Below are 7,195 nucleotides of genomic sequence, written 5' to 3' on the forward strand. Positions count from 1 at the left end.
AGAGTGGGGGCTGGTCTGGTGCCTAGTTGAGTTCATTTGACAGAGCTTGGTGTATAGTAGTTGCTCAATAAACATTTGCCAATGAATGAATGGAGATGCTGGGCACAGGAAGGGAAGGATATAGGTAATGAGAATCCACACATGTTCACTTATTCCACACGCATTCCTGGAGCCCCTGCCCTGTGCTGGGTGGTACTGGGACCCATTGGGTGACTGAGGCAGCCCCCTCTGGGGGCTCACAGTCCAGTGGGGAGATAAGCCCATCTCCAGACAGTGACGACCCAGAGTGGGCAGGACTGGGGTGGATATAAACTCAGAGGTGGGGATCTGACCCAGCTTGGAGTGAGGGAGGACTTCCTGGAGGAAGAGGCATCTGAGCTGAGACTGGAGGATGAATACGGACCTGGGGCAGGTAGAGTGAAGTGATGTGGCTCCGGGCATGGAAGGGAATATGCGAGATTCTCGAAGAAGTTCAGTCCCTCAGATCACAGTCCACAGGGTGGAGGTGAGGGACAGGGGTCTGAGAGGTAAGGCTGAGAGGCCCCCCAGGAGCCAGACCTGGCAATCAGTTGAAAGCTGTGGTGAGGAGCCTGGACTTTAAGGGCACTGGGGAGCCACGGATGGTTCTGAGCAGAGAGGGGCAGCGTCGGGTTTGGGCTTTAGAAAGATCCCTTGGGCTGTCTTGTGTTGGGAGGATTGGAGAGGGCAGGAGACCAGGTAGGAGGCTGGGGAGGCAAAGGGAGAAAAAACGGCAGCCTGGCCCAGGGCTGGGCTGTAGAGAGGAGGGGGGAACGTCCAGCTGAGGCGACTAGGGGGCAGGGTCCAGTGCCTGCCCCAGTGAGACCGAGGGAGGGATGCGCCCATGTTTCGGGGCCTGGGCAGCTGTGTGGACTCTCTGGGAGCCCCGAAGGGTAAAGAAAGGGGCAGAGGCTGGAGGCAGGTGAATGCAGGACACCACGCGGCCAGGCCCTGGTCCGTGGGTCTGCGTGGCTCTCTGCTGCCCCCTGCTGGCTCCGCCTTGAGTTGTGTCTTGCCTACAAGTCTGGCAACCAGGACCGATCCAGCAAAGCCCAAACCCAACCAGTGACAAAAGAAGACATTTCCTGGGCGACCATACTGCAGGGTGCACTCACGTTCACTGTCCCCAGTCCTACATCCCGGGTCTCCAGGTGCCTTCCCCTGCTGACACACTGAACTGAATTCAAGACTGTCCTCCCAAACCCTTCCCTTTTCTTTCTTTCCTTTTTTTTTGAACAGTGTTATCGAGATGTAATTCACATACCATACAATTCACCCATTTCAGGTGCACAGCTCAATGTTTTTAGTATGTTCCTAGGGTTGTGCGACCACCACCACAATCTTAGAACGTTTCCATCACCCCCAAAAGAAACCTTGTCCCCGTTAGCAGTCACTCCCCATGCCCCCTCCCTCCCAGGCCCTGGCAAACATTAACTGGCTTTCTGTTTCAATGGATTTGCGTATTTTGGACATTTCACATGAGTGGAATCATACACTACGTGGTTTTCTGTGTCTGGCTTCTTTCACTTAGCGTAATATTCTCGAGGTTCATCCACGTTGTAGCACGGATCAGTGTCTCATTCCTTTTAATGGCTGAGTAATATTTCACAGTATGGACAGACCACTTTTGCTTATCCATTCATCTGCTGATGGACAGTTGGGTTGTTTTCAATTTTCAGCTATTATGAATAATGCTCCTATGAACATCTGTGGACAAGTTTTTGTGTGGACGTATGTCTTCATTTCTTGCAAACCGGGTCCTCTTGCAGTTTGAACGCCACCACTGTCTCCTACCCCTCACTGGCAAACCAGGCACCTGGGGGTTCCTCTGCTCTAGTACCCCAGCTTCCTCAGCACCTGTTGCATTCTTCCTCATAGCTGGACGTTACATTCGATGCTGTTTGTTGTCAGATCTCCGGGGGTAGGGATCTCTGTGTGTGTTGTTCATGGCTATCTCCTCAGAGCCTAAAACAGCTGCACACAGCAGGTGGTCAATAAATATTGAATTGATGAAGGAACACATTATTTTATTTTATTATTTTTTTTTGCGGTACACGGGCCTCTCACTGCCGTGGCCTCTCCCGCCGCGGAGCACAGGCTCCGGACGCGCAGGCTCAGCAGCCGTGGCTCACGGGCCCAGCCGCTCCGCGGCATGCGGGACCCTCCCGGACCGGGGCACGAACCCGCATCCCCTGCATCGGCAGGCGGACTCTCAACCACTGCGCCACCAGGGAAGCCCCAGGAACACATTATTGACAACACCCTTCTCCCTCATCCCACACATCTAATCCAGGACAAAATTCTATCAATGTTTCATTCTAAATACCTTTCAGCTCTGTGCACTTCTTCCCCAGCCAACCTCACCACTCTGGTCCAGCACTTGCTGAATGAATGAATGGGCCATTGAAGGAATAGATGGGGGAGGGCAGGCCTGCCTGGAAATTTCTCTCAGGAAAGCATAGTGGTTGAGTGTGGGCTCTGGTGTGAATCCTGATGGTGTATTGACTGGGCTGTTCATACAAATTTTGGTTCTCCCTATTTTGGAAACGTGGTTGAATTGCACCTGCCCAGCCCTCTTGACCTTAGATTGTGCCATGTGACTTTCTTTGGCCAATGAACTGCGAGTAGGAGTGTCACTTCTGGGTGGAAGCCTTTAAAAACCAGTGCATGCTTTGCCAGGTTCCCTCCCGTTCCCTGCATAGTAGGGACAGTCCTTCTGTCAGCCTGGTTCCTGAATGAGGAGATGTGACACAGAGCTCTCCTGACCCTTGTCACGCCTGCCTACCTGACATGAACACGTAGCATGAGCAGGGAAAGAGCCTTTTGATGTTCTAAGCCATGGAGAGTGTGGGGTTGCCTGTCACTGCAGCATAACCCAGCTCATCCTGACTGCAACACTGGTGTTTCCTATACTTGGTGTGTGATCTTGAGGCAGTCACTTCACCTCTCTGAATCTCGATTTCTCCATCTGCAAAATGGGAATATAATAGTCCCGCTTCCCAAGGCTATTCGGAGAACTTAAGAAATTCAGACATGGACAGGTATAAAGGCCAGGCCCTCTTCACTGTAGCTGTTATCATTATATTTAAATCTGGTTTTGTCGTGGTGAAGGAAGAAGGAAGGGTAGCCATTTCCTAGGCTGTAGTAAGATCCTATATTAGTCCGCTAGAGTGGCCATGACAAAACACCACAGACTTGACGGCTTAAACAACAGTTATTTTCTCACAGTTCTGGAGACTGAAAGTCTAAACTCAGGGTGTTAGCAGGCTTGGTTTCTCCTGAGGTCTCTCTCCTCGGCTTGCAAAGGACTGCCTCCTCGTTATGACGTCACCTGCTTTTTTCTCCACGCATATGCATCCCTAGTGTCTCCTTGTCCTCTTCTTTTTTCTTCTAATGGTATTTTTATTTTTTAATTTTTATATTTATTTATTTTTTCGGCTGCACCACGTGGCTTGTGGGATTATAGTTCCCCGACCAGAGATCGAACCCAGGCCCCCTGTAGTGATAGCACTGAGTCCTAACCACTGGACCACCAGGGAGTTCCCTCCTCCTCTTCTTATAAGGCCACTAGTCATACTGGATTAGGTTCCCACCCTATGACCTCATTTAAATTTAATCACCTCTTTAAAGGCCCTACCTCCAAATAGAGTCACATTGGGGGTTAGGGCTTCAACATGAATTTGGGGGGACACAATTTATTGTATAACAAAGCTGGTACCGAGTGAGCTAGAAGGCATGCAGTCAGGCTCAGAGAGCTTACTCTTGAAAGTATTGCCACCTTGGAAGCGAGGGTTGCCTGATTTTAACAGGATCTCTCCGGCTGCGGAATGGGAAACAGACCATGAGGGTAGGAGTGGAAGCAGAGAGACCAGGCGGAAGCTGTTACATTGTGAATGAAAAGAAAACTGTACAGGGCTTCCCTGGTGGCGCAGTGGTTGAGAGTCTGCCTGCTGATGCAGGGGACACGGGTTCGTGTCCCGGTCCGGGAAGATCCCATATGCCGTGGAGCGGCTGGGCCCGTGAACCATGGCCGCTGAGCCTGCGCGTCTGGAGCCTGTGCTCCACAATGGGAGAGGCCACAGCAGTGAGAGGCCTGCATACCGCAAAAAACAAAACAAAAAAACTGTACAGCCCAAGGTAAGTTGAAAGTGGGAAAATAAAGTGAAACAGTGGTTTAGACTTGTAGCTCTATATGTTCGCTGATTTTCTCTTTGTAAAAGTTAGCAAGTATTAGAAAGGCATTAAAGGCCGACTAGAATCTGATCGAGACTTTCATTTGCCACTATCAGAATCATGCAAAAAGAGTAGAAAAAGGAATTCTTTTCACCATGTGATTCAAAGCCTTTAAAAATATCATAACTTTAGGGACTTCCCTGGTGATCCAGTGGTTAAGACTTCACCTTCCAATGCAGGGAATGAGGGTTTGATCCCTGGTCAGGGAGCTAAGATCCCACATGCCTTGTGCCCCAAAAGACCAAAAAACAAAACAGAAGCAATATTGTAACAAATTCAATAAAAGACTTTAAAAATGGTCCACATCAATTAAAAAAATCTTTAGGGCTTCCCTGGTGGCGCAGTGGTTAAGAACCCACCTGCCAATGCAGGGGACACAGGTTCAAGCCCTGGTCCAGGAAGATCCCACATGCCGTGGAGCAGCTAAGCCCATGCACCACAACTACTGAGCCTGTGCTCTAGAGCCTGTGCTCTAGAGCCTGCGCGAGCCACAACTACTGAGCCCACATGCTACAACTACTGAAGCCCTCGTGCCTAGAGCCCGTGCTCCACAACAAGAGAAGACACCACAATGAGAAGCCCACTCACCGCAACGAAGAGTAGCCCCCGCTCAATGCAACTAAAGAAAGCCCGTGCGCAGCTATGAAGACCCAGCACAGCCAAAAATAAATAAATAAAAAAGAAAAAATCTCTAAAAATATTATAACTTTAAAAAACCATCAAAATTAAAAAATTTTTTATTTGGAAATATTTCAGACTTATAGAGAATCATTGGCTCTGTTGGAAAGAAAGCTGGTCAGAGGGTCAGGATACGTGGTGTCTAGTTTTGGTTCTGGAGATTACAAGATATTCAGGTAGGCTTCCTATCGTGGGAACTTTTTGCCATTCACAGCCCAGTTCTATGCCATTTTGCAGTCTCTAAGTCTTAGTTTGCTCTAGAGACTATGGCAAACTGTGGCCTGTGGGCCAACTCTGTCCCATCACCTCTTTTTGAATCACCTGAGCTAAGGAAGATGTCTAGCAGGGATGGCTTATGTGCCTCCACTACCTTTGATATGACTGTGGCAGACATTGTTAATCAATCACAGCATCCTTTCCCACTGAACTTAGGTGTGACCCCCACCTCCTCTCCCACCAAACTCTCTAGTGCCTAGAGCAGTGCCTGGCCCATAGTGGGCCCTCAACATATATGTGTCGATTTACTGATGGGAATTGGGCTGGGAGGTGAAAGCTGTCTGTCTCCCCCCGCCCCCCCCAAATTAGAATGTATTTGGAGAAAGACAAATGGAATCATGAAGGTCAAGAAACTAACACACAAGGAAGAGTTGAGGGAGGAGACAAGATTGCTGCTTTCATTTTCTGGGGATTACCGAGTGGCAGTGAAATTAGACATTTTACCTGCAACCAGCTCAGAATCAAGGTCAGGAGACAAAGTCCTGAAGAGACTGATCTCATGAGGAAGGAATTTTTCATGAATAGACTGTCCCCTGGGGAAACAGGCCCCCTCCCCCTTTCCTTCCCGCCTACCCCCCTCCCCCAAAGGTAGGTACCATCTGATGCCTTTGCCTGCCCACCATCCACTCCCATTCTTTAGCAATTAAGTCCGGTTTTCCCTTGGGGAACCCCTCCCCACTCTCAATCCATTTGATCATGCGGAGCTGGGTCTGTCTCTGGCTCCAAGGCTACACAAATAGCCCAAGTTTGGCCCATCAGAGCATTCTAACACTTGGCCATGGTGATTGGTTCATGTAAGAACACGTGATTTAAGTTAAGACAATGAGAGGCAGCCCTGGGGCTTTTGTTGGAACTATCAGGAACAAGGTACTATTTTCCTCTGGGGTGGCTGAGCTGGTGGAATATAAGCCTGGAGCCACTGGGAGCTATCTTGTCACACCATGGGGGAGAGCCTAATGACCGCTGCAGGCGGATTTTGAAAGAGGTGCCTGTGTCCTGAGAGCCCTTGAATGGTGGGAATGAGCTATTTCAGGCTCTGTGTGAGTAGTGAAGACTTATTTCTAAATGGACTACACTCTCTCTCTCTCTCTCTATATATATATAAAATAGTGTAATCACATTAATAAATATTTTAAGTCGACCTTTGCCTATGTCACCCATCTCCCTAAAAGTTTTCCTGTTCAAAGTGTCCAAAGCCCATTTTGAAATTTAATCTTGTCATCAGGAGGAAGGGGAGAGCCTATATGCAGACTGTCTGATACTTGGGCATACTTGATAGCTGTCTCCGCAGCCCAGGGAGGTGGCTAAATTAGGCCCATTTTGCAGAGGTGCAAAGCAAGGCCAAGAGAGGCTGCATCTGGGCAGAGGGTAGAAGGCTGTCCCTCTTCCAGACACTGTGCCAGCAACTTCTGCACCTTCTGCTTTATTGAATGCCCACAGGAGCAAGTGGAAATTCAGTGGCTTCTGTGAGTGACTCAGGAGGAGGGGCAAGGCGGAGGCTGTGTCTGTGGATGCAGGGAGCCTCCCAGTCCCTTTCCGCCCCCTTTCCCCATTGCCCAGGCTTCTTGCAACATCCGGAGCCCCTTCTCCCCGAATCTGCTTGCTCTGTCCCCTGCTGCCCCATATAACCACCCAGCCTCATCGCCCACGGCTCCCTGCCTGGCATGCTCTCGTCCCCATGCTATTGCTCTGCCTCATTTTTCTGTTCCCAGCTCCTTCTGGAAGCCTTCTCTAACAACCCCAGGCCAAGGAGACTCCTGATACACTTCTTCATAGCTTACTAACTTAATTATGTGATTAGTTGATTAATGTTGGTAGAGTGGACATGTGGGTGTCTCCCCAGCGCCGGCCACTGCTCCGCCAGTGGGAGGCCTCCAGGGGTTTAGGCGGGATTGAGGCCACTCCCAGCTCTGGGTGGGCTTCTCATTAGCTAGTCCCATTGTATAGTCCCACCCCTCGTCACCGTGATTGGATCAGGGATGGGCAGCCA

Source organism: Pseudorca crassidens, chromosome 20 (genome assembly GCF_039906515.1).
Source record: "Pseudorca crassidens isolate mPseCra1 chromosome 20, mPseCra1.hap1, whole genome shotgun sequence".
Lineage (NCBI taxonomy): Eukaryota > Metazoa > Chordata > Mammalia > Artiodactyla > Delphinidae > Pseudorca > Pseudorca crassidens.